Here is a 17,365-nt window from a genome sequence, read left to right on the forward strand (position 1 = left end):
CCACGAGCCACGGTTCAAGACAAGCGTATGTCAGCGTCTGTTGATGTGCGGTAATAAGTGACCGAAAGGAATGAACAATATCAACAAAATAAATATACACTCCTTCCCGCTTTACTGTTCTTGTTATTTTTGACTCATGGTATCCGCGAGCAGGATGGGTGAGTATCATGACTCACAATCAAAACGCGACGTAGAAGTATTGGCTTTAGTAGGCGATGGTGCACTAGAAAACTTGAAATCTTGCATTTCGAGGCGCAATGACGGGAACATACCTAGACAAACTTGATGGGAGCCGAACGCCCGATTGTATCCAACCAAATGGCTCGCAAATTCTTACCTGTATAGGTACCTGCTCGGTATTGGAGCCATGGTCGCAATCACAACGATTGCACAATTCAAAGAGCATCGGGGCCCCTTTTACAGGAGCCAACATCTTTATTCAGCATCAACACACGCAAAGAAATAAATCAACTCAGATCGCTCAAAGGGGTTGATCTGGGATGGTAGGCCTAGGCCAGTCCCGCTACGATAACAAGCATTCGCACATCGCTTCTGAAGGCTCGTTCTTGCGGCAGTTGTTTGTTGAAAACTACGTCGGCTGAGGAGATTGTTCTCTAAACAGCTTCGAGAAATAAAAACCACTCTCGCTCATAAAATTAAAGAGTTCAACGAACTTCGCTCGTTCAGCACTCTGCAGACGCCGCCAGCCATGTTTGTTACCATTTTAAATTAAAGAGGGTAGAACCAATCTCAGAATAAATACACTTGAAATCTATAGTGACTATATCTTGAAATTTCTTTCTGAAACCAAAAGAACTGCCGATTAAAATGCTATTACCGCACAGAGATACAAGATAGATGTAAGCAGCATGGAAGCACAGAGTGGGGCTATGGTGCCTGGAGCGTCTCTTCGACTTGTGTTTTTAGCGTCCTATGCTGCACATACACCGCCAGCTTCAAAATTGATTGCGACCATAGCGTTGTAGGTCGTAAAGACGACGAACACCTACATCGCCAACTTTAAAAACAACAACAACACTAACAACACCACCATCAACCCCAACCACCACCACCACCCAAAACAACAACAAACTAACTAACAACGGGCGCCATTTCCAGTGGAGGAAGAGCCTATAACGGCTACCTCAGTAAAAGAGCCAAGTGAAACCTCGCAGGTCACGTATGTCAATTTTGTTAAATTCTGCTCCTTTTTGGCTCCGCTTCAGCTGTGTGCGTGACTTTGGCGAAAACGAAAGGGCTCGTTTTGACAAAAACCCGGCGGTGTCTATCAGTTTCTCAGCGCCGGCAAGAGAGGGAGAGGTTGTCGCGTGCACATGTCAGCACTTAGGACCAATGGGAGCGTCGCACTGGACAACTGACAAACAAAAAACAGCGCCTGTTTTATTTCTTCAAAAGAAGCGTTTTGATGATAACGCATAAAAAATACCCGCATCACAATAATATTTTACAAAATAGATTATGCTTCTGTTACATGGTATCGTGACCAGCTTTACATCATAAATAATATTGAGTCCAGGCTAAAGGGAGCTGTTCATTTAATTTTCTTTTCCTTCAGATCATTCACCCTTTTCCAGTTTCACAGAATTACAAAATCGTGTCAAGTTGCAAGACTTATCATATCCTCAGAAATTTCCGATTCCAAAACTGTTTCACAAACTACATCATCGTGAATTGCTCCACGGAGATTTTTTCCAGGCACCTCACATTTAATTCTTAGTTCGGGATCGCAATTATCAAGTTAAACGCGTCGCATGGCACTCATCTCTTCACAAACAATCATACTACAAAATTTATAGATTGGTATAAACAGCCAGCCTACATAGTCGCCGACGATTTAACAAACTTCCATGAAATAACGTACAGCGATAATAACATGTAGTTTTTTCTTGAATACTCATGTGAATCTAACTGCTATTTATAACGCCAATCGTCTTTTTTTGCATAATTTGGTTTGTGGTGATGCTTCCATTTTTGTTATTTAATATATATTATGTTTTCCCATCCTATGCAACACCCTCCTGTCACGGTTTACCATAGACGGGTCGCAAGTGAAATGAAGAGGAAACCAAGCGGCACAGAAATTAATAAATTTTATATACAAAGTACAAATACAAACAAATCACAAGCCATTGTCAGGGGAATAAATACAGAGAAAAACTATAAATATGTTTCACAATGTAGTTCAAGGACAAACAAAGAGGTGCGCCTCGGTCCCTCCCATGGAATGTCCCCTGAGAGTTCGTTGCGAGGACGAATCGCGACAAGCTGCAGCTCACCATAGTCACCTAGAAACCTAGACTATTGAAGTAAAAAGAGTTGCCGTTGCAGCTTAAGCATGGCAAGAGTCGGACAAGTCCTGGGTCATAACCATTGACCTTCTTGCGGAGCTCCTGCTCTGACAAAACCTCAGGTTTTGCTGAACTTCATCGCTTCTTTTTCTCTATATAACCCAGCTCTGTCTTTTGCGGTCCACTTCTTTCTTCTCATCATGTCATGGAGCCGCAAAACCATGACACCTTCTTTGGAGGGCCTTTAAGAGTATTTTAAAGAAGCAAATGAAGAAATACATAGGTAGCAAAGTAATTAAATAAATACACTGGTTCACTACCTTTTATACGAGACATTTAGACACTCTTTCGGTAACGGAAGCATGTGCAATTAAGGATATTGCGAATACAGTGCTCGTCGAAACAAAATGGACCGGCGGTGCGTGTGGCTTCGCTGAAGTAACTGCATATGGTCAGCTCTAGTAGCATATATAGTTACTGTAGCGTTTATGGCTACCGTATACAGTTACTATACCTAGGAAAACCATAGAGCTTTGTCATTTAGTTACTCCAGGAATAACTAAGGTAACAGAAATAACCGTATATTCACGAGGTCACACGCTCCGTTGGACCTTTCTTTTTTCGTCGAGCAGTGCGTGTTGTGTTGTCCTCACAATATTTCGTATAAAGTATAGCATCTATTTCCTCTAAAGCCTAGAAAAAACATTACCTTGATGTAGTCGCTAAAGCTACATATTTTATAGCAGCCGTACACCTTTTTACAATCTTCCAAATTTGAGTGTGGTATACATCAAAAATTCGTTGTGACATAGAAAAGGGTATAGTACTGTAAATAAACTTACTCAATTGTCACGCTTAGTCCGAAGAACGAGGATTACAATTGCAGTAAATGTTTTTACACCCTGAATGGCGTAAATTATCTAGTCTGGTTATACTCTTACCGAAATCGGTAAAGACATCATAGCCGACGTGTGATGTGCAAGATAAGTCGACCGTTCCAGGGCACTTTACTTCTCCGCTAGAGTAGCGTACTCCGTGGGGATGCTGAGTGTTATACAAGTATTTCTTTGTACGTTACACTTGTTTCTTTTCAGCCAAAGTGTTTTCTTAAGCTTGCTATTTACTTCCATGGTGCGAAACTATAACGACGAGCTTTATTTTCAAGAAATGTGGTGTAAAAATATTAAAGAACAGGTTTTTAAGCATGGATTTGGGGAAGCTCTATACCTGATTATTTTTGAGAAGCCGCGATCCCCAAAAACCGGAACTAATTCCATTTAATACGTATAACTCCGAAAGTATCGACCACCGATTTATTATCGTTTTCGGTTCACTTATTCGACCAGCCAATAGGCGTCGCTTACGGATAAATGTATGACAGAAGTATCGTTTTCGGTGATAGTGAATCAATTAAAATATAACAAAAGTAACAAACCATTTTCAAACTCTGCATCTGAAGAATTGCGAGCACAGAATGGCGCAGGGAGAAAATAAATAACATTGAAAGCTCGGTTTTATGTTGCACAGCTTTATTCAGAGAATTTCGTGCGCCTCGGAAGTATTCTATCCGCCATCGCGTGCTTCTGGAGGCAGCCGCCGAGAGCTTACTCTGAAAGTAAAACGTTGATTTAGCTTTACAAGATATATATTCCAGCTTCAAACTCGATCAGTCACCAGGTGATAGATTATAATGCCATAATTACGACAATTCCATTTTAACCTGTTTATTGATTAGATGGTCATTAGTGCAAGTAATACATTATTTGTAATTTATGCTAATGATGCTACTCTTTTTTCGGATAATAATATTGATAGGCTAGTTTCTGATGCGAACATTTTTTCAGGAAGGTTTAACAAGTAAACTGCCTTGAATTCTCTTATAATAAATGAAAGTGGTAAAACAAAAGCAATTGTGTCCAGACCAAAATAAAGCGTTTACAATGCCAACACAAAATTAATATTGAACATCTCCGTCTTCAAATTTGCAACCACCTTTAAATCTTTAGGTGTGCACCTTTCCGAACATATGTCCATGGGACCCCATATATTCAAAATATTACTTTCAAACCTGAGAATATCGTAGGTTTTTATAAACAAGCATCGTCATAGTCTGCAAACTAGTGCATATCTTGTATTTAATAACGCTTTATTCAATTCTCGTTTCTCTTTTTGTCACCTCGTTTGGGGAACCACGACGCGTAGCAATCTTAATAAATTTAATTAAGAGATAAACATGTTATAACTAATGTATTTCATAATAAAGCTATAATGAATGTAATAAAGATATATACCTAGTGCAAAATGAGTACTCAAGCATCAAGGAGAATGTAGCAAATGTAGGACTACGCTCTGCACGTGCTCATTTTCCCCGTATAAAAGATTCCAAGGAAATAACTAGAACAAGCCGTTGGCGAACGCGCATGCAAGATAAAATATGCTTTAGCCTTGTGCTTCTGAACAGTTAATTACTTATACTGAAAAGATGCCAGCACGTGCAGCGAGTGTAACTACCCTCGCAACACGTTCCTTGGGGCTTGGATACTTTATCAAAAGGTCTCAGTGGGATGTAGGTATATATGTCGTGTTACGCGTATTCTAATATTAAAACATAAAAAAATTAAAAAATCTTTTATTCTAAGCTTGCAAGAATGTACACGACATAGCTTAGAATTTAAAATTATTCATTAGCGAAAATTGGTAAATTAAACGAAAAATATATTATATTAGGAGCGCAACACCAGATCCTTAAAAGTGCCGCGTCGTCGGAACTAACCAAAAGCTTCGGATAAATCAACACACAATACCACCTGTACTGTATTGAAAAAAAGAAGTTCGTATTAATGAGATAAATATAAAATCAATACACAAAATATTCTCCTCGTAAAAAAAAAAAACCTTTATATATATATATATATATATATATTTTTTTTTTTTTTTAAGTGGGCATTTTTTTTTTTTTTTTGTCGGCTGATGTAGCTATAGCGGGATAGTGGCTTCGTCAAGTTCCAGTTTTGCGGCTTTTCTTACCGTCGTCTATCGCCTATTTGTAGTTTATGATTAAATAAAACAACACTATAAATTGAATTGTGCATTACAATAGTAATAATATCAACCTTTTACAACTAAGGACGTCGAGACAAACGAAGCTAATGCGGTTGACCACTCACGATGCTGCCGTGAACTACTCGTAAGAAAAAAATGTCTGTAGTTGGCGGTAGTCCGCTAACAAAAACTACGCGAAAAGCAACACCAACATGAGCAATAAGTTGGCTGCAATCTTATTGCTCGGTTCCTCAATGTATCTCAGCCATTGCCGTACACCAGAAATGCGGTTCGGGTGCTGCGTGAATCATCAGATCAGGCTCGTGTTCTGACTCTTTGAACTTAGCGGAAATAGCAGTCGTCTTCAACCTGTACCCCGTGCAGACATCCGGTCGGTGATATGCAGTGTCAAAACCAAAACCGTTTTATGCACTAGTTGATATTTTTATTCATTTTTATTTGGTATACATTGTTACGTGAATCGCACAGTCAGCCTAAATTCGTTTTTTTAGGCTAACGGAAGATTTAATGGGGACAGCGTTTTATAGTGGTGCAAGAATAACAGGTACATTAAGAAAATCAACAATGAATTAGCGAAAATAACGGTACTGGCAGAGTAGTATTTACGAAAGCGCTGGGCCTTATTTGTTTTAACACTACATTAGTATACTTCACAATCTCACATTATTGATGTTCTATGTAACCAGCATACCGTATTTTTGGAGTTTCAAGCAAAAATTTGGAGGGTTTTATTTAAGAGGTTATTTTTTGCACAAAATTCGACGTGCTTGCATCGATTATTTTCTGCTGCTGCATTTAGCACTGTCGCCCTTGCCATTGGGAATGCTAACCATCACACGACAAATATCGCAATGAGGTGTTTCCCCAAGAACTGTGGATATATTGAGATAACTAAAGTTCCCGACAGAGTCGTGAGCTGCCATCCCACTCCATTAAAATCTATGGGTTTCTAGTTTTCACTACTATTGAAACACTCCCTCCTCTAAGTGGCACATATAGTATGGTCTAAACTGGAAGTCTCGACAATGAAATTCAACTTGACCCAGAGGCCCTGAATGAATATTGATTAAAGGAGAGGAAAATACTCTTTTTTGAGGAATGAAGGGAAGCTGAAATGGACCCCAGCACAGCATCACTGACTCAGTTCTAAAAAAAATTAAGTGGTCCTTCATTTTTTTTTTTTTTGTCGTGACCTCAAATTTTGGGTTTTTTCGGAGAGATTGGAGCTGAAAAATATTTTACTGGCGATTGCTTTTCTGATTCTATTCTATTTATAAAAAAAAATACAGAACCTGAATTATAACTGATATTTATGAAGGTGTGCGTTACTTCTCTGCGATTATGTTCCTCACTTATATGTGCAGTTTCAAACTTCAAAAATAACAGTAAAAAACAATTCCTCAAAGGTACTGCCCAATACTGATTGCCTAGTGCGTACACCATGTCACACTGCGATGTGTTCTCGGGAATCTTGAGGCCGGAGCTATCATATTACAACTCAGAAGAGTTGAGCCTGCTTTCATTGAACACCAAACAAATGGGTATCCGAAAACCACCGTAGTCTCCTTGGAACTGGAAGGGCGAGCTAGTGTTTTATTTTGTAGTCTAACTGGGTGATGCTGGGCAAATGTCCAAGCCTGGTGGAGGGACCATCGTGACCAAAGCGATTTCCCAGAGTCATACTTCAAAACTCTCGAAAATATTTCAAATTCAAGTTACTTTGTATACAGCCCAGATGTTGAAACACAGCCCAGATGTCGACTATAGTCATAGAGAATGTGAGAACGGCAGAGCAGCTCTTACGAAAGCCCAGCCCCCAGCACGCGCTTATTGCTTTCCGACGTGCTTTTGATCCGCTTGCATGCTCGAGGCGCACGATGTGCCGAAGCATGATCGAAGGTAAGAAGCTCGGGCTGGAGGCTGCTTTCTGCCCCTCTCATTCTCTCCGTGACTATTCCATCAGATTAGAGAATTTTTCAAGTGATAGGCATTTGTTCGTGGCCTTTACTTACTCCTGCCGGGCGGGCTGGTATCTCCTGTGGGAACGCAATAGCACATTACGAGTGAAACTCAGTATAAACAGCTTTTGGTTTAGTTTTCTTTATTAATAGCTTTCTACGAAAAGATAGAATGTGATAATCTGAGTAATATTGATAAATATTCGAGACTTGGTCAAGCTAAATTTGCAATTATTCTTTTGATTTTTATCTTATTTTGGGTTCATGGCGTACCGTCGGCTAACGACTCAGTTCGTACGTTTCCTGCAGGTGATTTTTATTCAATGCGTACCCGACGAGTACATATCAATAAAAAGATATGGCTTGATGAAAGCTGTCCTTCGCGAAGCGTTCAAAAGAAGATTTTCATAAACGGAAAAAGAAATAGAGAAATGCGTACTATTCTAGAGTGGTGCAAACTAATATAAAAGGTTTTCACCCTCGATTCGTATGTTTGAACGCATAAATGGTGTCGACTTTATAAGAATACATCATTTGCGATGGTTTGACTTTTTATAGATTTAGTACTATACTAATTTGCGGCGTTTCAATGGTAAACGACAGAGCAGCTACTAAGCTCCGACTCGAACTTCCACTTTCTTGTAGCACAATGAAGCCAACACGTTATACACTGCTTGAATCTCGGACATCCGCAGGGAGGGGCATAACTACTCACAAATGTTTCAGCTTGATTTCTAGTGTGCAACAAGAAATTTAATATCCGATTACTAGTTAAGCCTATCTGAATCATTCTGCTGAAATATCAGCTCACGAATTGTTGGCTTTGCTATACGCGTTCACAAACTGCCGACAAGGCTGCTAGCATCATTGTCACCTTTCGTTTAGCGCTGGGCATTTATTGGTGAACCTATACTTACTTGTTCCGGGTTGGTTAGGCCCAGAAGGATTGGAGGGTCCTATCGATAAACAGACACACAAACACAGACACACAAAAGGTGAGATCAATGTAAATCTGGCCTTTTATTTGTTTTTTAGTAATGTCTAAGAAATTGAATCGATAATTACTGATATGATTCTAAATATTGGCTATAAATTATTATCTTGACAATAGCCACGTTTGGGGTTGTTTGTCCACCTGACATTCTGCTTATGTTTGTTACAATGACCGGAACCGATAAATATTTGACTGGATTTAGTTTCGGGTCACAAAAAGTTGCTTTATATAAGCCAGTTTTGTATCATTTGGTATTAAATTAACCACATATTGAAGTGGTACGCCGATACAAACAGTTTGCTATAGGAATTTCATGCCCGCTTTGCGTTTCTGCTTTTTTATTACGTCATTTAATATTTAATGTACACTCGCGGGTACAGCACTGAACGAAGTGTGGTTAACCCGAAGTTTGATATAAGGTAAGAATAAAGCACATTAAGTCTACTAATAAGAACAATCAATCGATCAGCAAAAATAGCAAAAACAAAATGCGCATTTTATGGAGCAGTTAAATTTAACATGGTATATTTCAATACTTTATTGATAGGGCTAAAATATTTTCATCGGAGATAAATGAAAACATCTTTGAGATTTTGTGCTATATTAACTTGTTGCCTTTCAAGGGTAACTGTAAGAGTGAAAGGCAGAGTAGCTACAATGCTCTCACTCCAACCTCCTTTCGCATTCGAGTCGCTATGTAATCAAGAGGATACAGATATATAGGGCATTTCCCCAGCTCACAATACTTAAAAAAAGGGCGCCTAAAGTAATGAACTACTTCCTTCAGTATAACGTCCTCTAACACGGTGAACGTCAGGTATAGAGGGTAAAGTGATAACGCAGAAATAATTACCTAAAATCTTCGGATTACTTCAAGGCGTATGAACTGGCAGATTTGAACTTGAAGCTGGCTCCCCTTTGTCAAAATGTACCATACCAGTTGTATAATTCAGAGTACTTAATTTTTGTTCGCGATATTCTCTGGCGAAATTAGGCTGTCTAGACTTTGTCATACCAAAACTAAGGGGCAGAGGGCGCTGAAAGCTGACTGCCTCAGCAAATATCAGTGTATGTTGCTCTTTTTCTACTACGACATGAAGATTATCTACTCTCAGTGACTCGCTAGATAAGCCCACTGCAGAGACTGACGTCGCTTCCGGGTGGAACATGCTTTACGTTCCTGTTGTGTCTAGTTTCGGTATATTGTCTCCTCACGGTTTCATTTTGAAAAAAGAGCAGTGCGAATCAGTAGATACTTGTGGCATATTTTGAAGACGGTCAACACATATTTTACTGGAATGCACCAACAAAAGTGATGAATTAAAAAGTTAGTGAAGCCTAGGTAATTCATTGTATAAATATCGCTTTACACTGGTACCCTGACATCCGCCGTGGTCGAAAACACTATGCCGGAGGAGTCACTTATTTATTTCAAGCGCTCTTTAAAAAATATATTGTTGGTCGTTGGTGACACATTTAGTATATTCTTGGATCTGGGGCATACGCAAAAAAAGTGAGGGGGTTTGCGTATTAAAGGTACAAAATATTTCAGCCCGAATTACATTGTTGATCGATATATTATACGCTTCATTACACTAAAGCCTCAACCTCCAGGGTCGTGTTAGCGTTTTGTATTCCTTCACCCTCTCAGTATGTAGTTTTGAATCTCACCTTCTAGAGCAACGGTAGTGACCAAAACATCCGAATAACATGACAACATCAACGTTTTTAAACATGGCGTCAAAATTAGCTGCTCTGCCTGATATTTGGGTCATAAATCCCCTGCATGACGGCCAATGTCATATAAGATTTTGCCTGGTGTTACACATTTTTGTTCAACGTAGCTCACCTTGCAGACCACCTCCCGATCTGCAATCTTCTCCTGTGGGAATACACAAACAAACATACGAGTGCCAACCAGTATAATATAACGATAGTGTTTTATAGCTAAAAAGTAAAAAAAAATGTGACAATCAGGTGAATATTGATAAATAATAATAAATATATCACGTTTAACTTTGCCATAAAATTTGTTATCATTCCCCAATTTGGGGTTGCGCGTCTCAATGACCTATTTTAACGTCAGCTTACTTTATTATTCCACAGATACTATTGATAAATATGTAAATTGGAATAACCAGAAACCAAAACACGCATCTACTGAAACTGGAGTCACGTACAACTTTTGAAAGAAGCCACTTTTATTATTAGATAAACATTTCCGGCATATTAAAGCTGTAGGCAATCTCAGTTCAGCTGCATCTGCACCGTGGTATAAAAATAAGACACCCGCTTTTTTTTTTCACTTGGTGGTATAAGCATTAACGTTCGAATCCTTATTACACGGATGACATGTGTGTGATTAAAGGCCAAGAGTTTGTAGAAAATACTGAAATACATAGCATTTTAAGCAGGTATTAACACTAACGACATACGTTTGATAGAATAGATAAAATTAGTTTTAAAATAAGGACATCATTCATGATGCATGGATCGAAAGCATGCCCGTAATTTGGTAAGGAAACGTCATTATCTAAACCCGTGATTTCATGTGCAAACTGAAGCAAACTACAGGTCAGGTACAATAGCGCTGCAAGGAAGCATATTATTCCAGAAAGTCGCGAACTTTCAACCGATATATTTTAACATTTAATACAAGTGGTTGAAATAATTGATCTAATTGGTGTTCATATTAAAACATTTTAGATGATTCAGTACTTCGTTAATTTCTGGGGTTTGAAGTGTAATTATATCAGTAAAACATACATCAGCAGCAAAGCTTTGACTGTAATTTACTTCTGTATTTGAGTGGCCTTAGAATACACAGGATACAGATATCCGGGGCATTTCAGCGACTCAGAATACTTAAGAACGGGCACACAAAATAATCATGAGCTTTATTCGGAATAATGGTAGACGTCAGACAGAAAGTGTAACACGTCAATGAATAAATTATTACACAAGAAATACTAATTACCTTCAACACATAAAGTGGCATATTGGAGCGGGTCTGTGTGTTTTTGAGGATTACTTTAAGCAAATCTGCAAGCTATATATTCAGAATTGCTTGAAAGAACCCTCAAGCAAACACGTCTCTGAGCTATAAATGGGTCGATCTGTGACCGACTGTGGTAACGCACCGCAGCTTAGAGCATGTAAACCGAAAGCTCCCCTTGAAGAACCCAGTGGTGCTGGGTGCAATTGCCTCAGCCTTCCCCGCCGCAATTTGGATGAGCAACTTACCGGTGTGGCGTCGTGCATCACTACTGCGTAAGGCACGTTAAAGATCCCAGACTACCAGTGGCAGTGCACCGAACAAATGTCTCATATACAGCATAAACAGTGTGCTCTCACCTTAAACGCCAACTGACTTTAGCTGTTGCCACTTTTGTGTTTACGTTTGTGGCTTTAGCCACAAACGTAAACATGAAATGTAAACATGAAATGTTTACGTTTCATGTTAACATTTCATGTTTACGTTTCATGTTTCATGTTTACGTTTACGTTTACGTTTCATGTTTCATGTAAACATGAAATGTAAACATGAAATGTTTACGTTTGTGGCTTTAGCCACAAACGTAAACATTTCATTTTGTTTGTTTGAGAGATCGAGATGCGAAACTCAGAAGGAAGAAAAAAACACAATGCCCGAAAGCAACAAATGGTAGAAATCGGCAATGAAAAAAATATATCGACAAACCAAAAGCCTTAAGATTGTAAATTGTCGAGGTTAACACGGCTGGCTTGTGGCCACGGAGTGAATATGGTGCGAAAAAAGACCTAACGCCCGGCGTACCGAACACCCGAAGGAGTTCGGTTTGCGTGCGGAGTCAGAAGCGTGACTGTTGCGCCGCTGTAAAAGGCCACGTGCCGCCAGGCTAATTTCGTGATTTGTTTGGCCTTATTAGCTCGATGGAGTCCAGATTTTAGACTAACTCGAACAACTGACCTCAACTTATAGCGAATTCTGCCAGAGTTCGAAGTGCTAGCAGGAAAGAGAAAGCCAAACTAGGAAGAGACGAGCTTCATGAATATATTTTTCGCTATAGGTTTTCAAAGGACATCGAAGATAGATTAGTTTTAATTTCGCCACTTCCGGCTTTTAATGATCTGCCTTTCGACGGAAACATATGAGATTCCAGACTAGCTATAGCATATTATGAATACGTTTTCGAGAGGTGCAACGAAACTTCACACGCTCTACCGTAACGTTCTTTGGCTCGGAAATATTTTCCTACTGCTTAAAACAAATATTTAAAAAAAAAGCACTCTAGGATGACACAATCCCGACGCCACTCCCTTGCACTGCTTACAACTGAGTTTACACTTTTGCGTTTATTGCCGTGTGACTGCCTCCCCGTGAGTTCTAAATTCAAATTTGTATCCGGTGAACCTCTTCGATGGCATAGTTATAATATAGTGGCGTCATCAAATAACTACTCAAGCCACGTGCTGTTTGTGGACACAACAAAGCAAGCATCAGTAGTATTTTAACAAAGACAGCCTGCTTAAACTTGGCGTCAAAATTCGTGCCTTGCCTGATGCTTGGTCATGAAGATCCGATACGGTGGCTAATGTTACATGCAAGTTTTTGTGTAGCGTTAGGCATTTTTTGTTGAACATAACTTACCGGGTGGACCCGGGCAGGGCGTGGAGCTTCCTGCGGGAACACAAACACGCACACACAAAATATATAATAAATATAAAACCACTTAATTTCTTGTTGTTTTCATTTATTAAATATAGAGTTTGATAATCAAAGGAATATTGTTAAATACTTGTTAGGTGAATACGTGTGTTTTTTTACAACCAATATTGTAATGATTTCCTCGCCTAGGGATGCACCACAAGTTAAGCAGGACATGCTGGCGACTTGTGGTTGCTCGCGGAACGAGGAACCGCTAGTCACAAGGAAGTCATGCTAGCGACGATAGCATTACCTCCTTATGTTGGCATATAAATCAGTAGGCTTATATTGTTGCTCCCGATATATATGAATTAAGGCATGACTCGAAATGAACGGAAATTTTAACATTCATGCAACGTGCGCTCGAACAAGATTTTTGCTACAAGACTGTTTTTATTCACCTGTATTTCCAAATGATCAAGAATTACACATTCGCTTTTTGCTAGTACTGTTTTTTTAAGGTGGTTCGAATTCCTAATGCGCGACCCGGGATTACATAAATTAAATATTACGTTTATTTTGTGCTCTCGTCAGGCCCAGGCTCGAATTCGCTTCTGTCGTGTGGAATCATTTAACGGAGACTGAATGTAGACGTATTGAAGCGGTGCAAAGGCGTTTGGTTCGCATAGTCTATGATCGATACTTCCACAGGAAACCTTACTTCGACCACCATTCTCTGCTTAAGATTTTGAATCTCAGCACTTTGGATGACCGAAGGCATTGCCGAGATGCGGCTTTTCTACAAAAGCTTATCCAGGGTGTAATTGACGTACCTGACCTTTTGGGCAGCATAAAGTTACGTGTGCCAACGAAATTCACGCGACAGTGCGACATGTTCTACCCCGACATGCGATTAAAGGAGTCACCAATCTATCGTATTCAGACATCATGCAACCTCCTTGTCCAGCACGATTTTTTTTTCATGCCGTATTTTACCTTTAACACCTGATGTGTATTTCATGTACTTTGTTACGACTGTTTTATTATGCTGACTGTTCTAATATGACTATTGTGGTTTCCATATGTTTGCATGTTTCATAGGAATCTGACTTCTGTGCACCAATGTCAAAACCATTATGGTGTTTTTGGGCACGCAATAAATAAATATAAAAAAATAAAATATCAAAATAAATATTATTAGTGCAAGGTGTTTATTTGGACGCGTAGGAATCAAAATACTAATATCGTAATATTGCACTGCTGATATGATTGGAATTATGAAGAGCGGTTAACTTAAACCTTATATCTTCTAACATTTGATTGATATGTCAACCATGAATGTGATCGGCGTTAGAAGAAAACGTACACATTTGTAGAGCTTTTGTATACTCTAACATATGTCGTTTCAGGGGAACTACTTTATCGCAATGAAAGACACGGGAGCTACGAAGCTATGACCCAAGCGTACTTTCACATTTTGAAGGATCTGGCGATTAAACAAGCCATGCTGTGCTTGAATCCAGGGCGCCCACAGCCTGTAAATTTAACATGTCGAATCAAAATACTTCTGTCTGGTGTGCACTTTTGTGTGAAGAATTAGACGTTCGATGACTGACGCAGCATCTTCGATTCTAGATATTTTACGGGTGTCTTGCTTTCATATAATCGCTTGACATGTTAGTGGAGAGACTCCGGCTGTCTGCATCACTGTAGTGACCAAGACCCCTTATCACGAAGAGAGATTAACATCAGCAGCAACATGTAGTCGCGAATTTTTGGCTTTCCAAAGGCACGTGCGCCAAGAGCCCATATGGAGACTAGTATTACACTAGAGATTTTGTTTAGCGGTATAGATTTCATATTTCGGGAAAAAATATACGTTTGTTGTCCTTAAGGAGATTGTGGAAAAACAAAGTGCAGCAGACTAAGACTACTCATAGCTGATTTGACATAATTAGACAATTTTTTTTGTCTTCGCTCTCTAATGAAATACACATATAGAAAAAAAGAAACTCTGAAGTGCAATGTTATTCCGCGAATTGAAGGCGGTTCATCGCGAGCAAATATATATATTTTTTAAGATCACAAGAAACAAAGTATAACGTTTAAGGGACCAAGGCTCACCATGCGTGTCTCCCATTGAGAACGTTACTGCAGCGAGGAAGCAAATGGCGATGAGCGTTGCCTTCATCTTGGACGGTAGATGTTGACTATGCCGATGAAAATTTTATAGCGGGTTTATATAATGCTCCGCCAGGCAATGGAAGTGTTTGTTTTTCTTATCTTTTTATAGACGCAAATCCGACGACACATACGGGCATTGTCTACAGAATGTGTAAAGAAAAGGGAGAAGACAAATAATTGATTGTTCACCTGGAGAAATGGTGTGGTGAATTATTTCTGCACTGGTCATTGTAAGGATTGTTTGCGGCGAACCAAGAGGACATTGTTCCTTCGCTTCCTGTTTCTGCTATTTTCTTTTCCACACGAAATATTAAGTGCGCCGTCGGAATTTGAAACAGTAAAAGCAGTGAACGCAGTTGTCGTCTCTCGTTTTTATTTTTATTTTTTTACATTTTGAACAATCTGAAATTGAAACCTGAACACAACGATATTATTATTTGAGAACCGCACAATGCATTTAGGCGCGACATATTTTTTTTTTTTTATAAAATACTAGACGGGTGGTTCTCACGTAAAACAATTCCGAGGACACCAAAGCACTCCTTATGAGTTGTGAATGCGAAAGCATTCTCGGCGCCGAGAAGAGCAAAAGCGGCCGCAGCGACGGCAGGAAGTTCAGCGGTGACATCACACTCCCCCCCTCCGAGGCGCGGCGGTACCCGCCGGCTTCACGACGGCTTCATTTGACGAAGCATATCCGTGGCTCTGCTTTTCTTTGTGCTTTATTCATTTCTGAGGCGCATCCGGTTTGACCTCGAGCGGCCTTGCCGGCTTCCATGACGAAGCATCTGATATGACGCGTCGCATCCAATGGGAATGTATCGCTCGTTTCTCTGCTACAGACAACGCCGACTTCGCTCCATGGGACAGGGGAATTCAAGTGCCGTTTCTCGCGGCTTCAACGCAATGGTAACGCGGGTTCGCTCCATGGGGCAGTTAGTACCTTCGTATTAAAAAAAACTTATAGGGTCTGAACCCTAGTCTTTGCGTACACTCCTAGACCTATAAATTTAAATAAAAAAAAAGTTACATATTAAATATTCCGGCGTGTTTGGCCGAGAGGAAACGCTTCTTTGTACTTAGGAAGACTCGCATTTGCTTTTACCTCATGTAATTCGATGTTCCATTCGAATGCTCGAGATACCGAGTGTAAAAGATAAGGAGGCCGACGTTGCCGAGTCAGTCTCCCGAGTCTTGAGTGCTCAAACATTCTGGGGGGAATGTCCGAGATAGCGAGTGTAATAGAGAAGGGGCAGCGTGGCCATGCCGACTCTCTCCTGACGATGAGGGGCTCTCGCACCCTCGCATAGTCGGGTGTGAGACCGACGCCTCGACGCTGACTTCTGCCGCCTTCAGCGCTCCCTGCTGCTTTCTCGAAGCTTGTTTTGTCATTTCTTGCCGGTACAAGTTTGCGATTAAAATTTTATTTTCAGTTCTACGCCTGTCGATTATTTTCCCGTCGTGTTCCTACCCGTCGTATCGTTCCTCGACGCCCTTCCACGAAGAATTTTACGAAGACGTCGACGACTGGATAAAGTTGTGGGAAAGAGTGGCATGTAACAACCGATGGACATGCAAGCAGAGCGTCAAGAATATATATTTCGCACTGGACGAAACGGCCCGCCGGCTCTAGTTGGAAAACTGCAAAACGTCCAACACCTCTTTGAATACGTGCAAAGAGCACCTACCCCATGTCTTTGCGAGCCAGCAGCGTCGGGAACGCGCCGAGGAACTACCCGAGGCCAAAATTCAAGGACCGAGTAAAAGCATCGTCGTCTTCATGGTAGACGCCCTCCGACTACCCAACCGCACAGACCCCAGGTGCCCGAAGCGGAGAAGCTCGAGGTTGTGATGCGAGGAGTAAAAAAAAAGCGCCTTCGGGGGGTCGTACGAATCCAGCCTGCGACCGTCGAGGCATCTGTGACGAAGGCCACAAACATCGAGTGGTCCCTCCAAGTGCGAGCCACCGTCTACCACCGATTGCTCAACGTCGCTGCAGCCACCTTGGCAAGTCTCGACGCTTGCACTCTCCTTCTTTCGGAAGCCTTTTAACCTTTTAGGGTTCTTACCGCTCAGTACTCAAATAAATGTTAAATGCTGGGCAAAACCATTTCTACTCTGTCAACCCTTGTTTTGAACTAACTGGAAAATGAATGTGACAATAATTTTAGTCCCATGACTGCACGGTTTAGTTATTTCGCGTACTTCTGGAAGTTCCAGTTTGAATAAT

The 17,365-nt window shown here is 40.4% G+C and overlaps 1 long non-coding RNA gene across 1 annotated transcript; it reads right to left on the reverse strand.

Annotated features, from left to right (window-relative positions):
- Nucleotides 1-3,817: 3,817 nt before the first annotated feature.
- LOC115328186 lies at nucleotides 3,818-10,207 on the reverse strand. The gene is made up of 4 exons (XR_005717104.1): nucleotides 10,174-10,207; nucleotides 8,248-8,286; nucleotides 7,385-7,408; nucleotides 3,818-3,918 (listed from the first exon to the last, which is right to left on the reverse strand). It is a non-coding gene; the product is annotated as an uncharacterized LOC115328186 (long non-coding RNA).
- Nucleotides 10,208-17,365: the final 7,158 nt, after the last annotated feature.

The sequence above is a fragment of the Ixodes scapularis genome, unplaced genomic scaffold (assembly GCF_016920785.2).
Source record: "Ixodes scapularis isolate PalLabHiFi unplaced genomic scaffold, ASM1692078v2 PGA_scaffold10__122_contigs__length_95168666, whole genome shotgun sequence".
NCBI lineage: Eukaryota > Metazoa > Arthropoda > Arachnida > Ixodida > Ixodidae > Ixodes > Ixodes scapularis.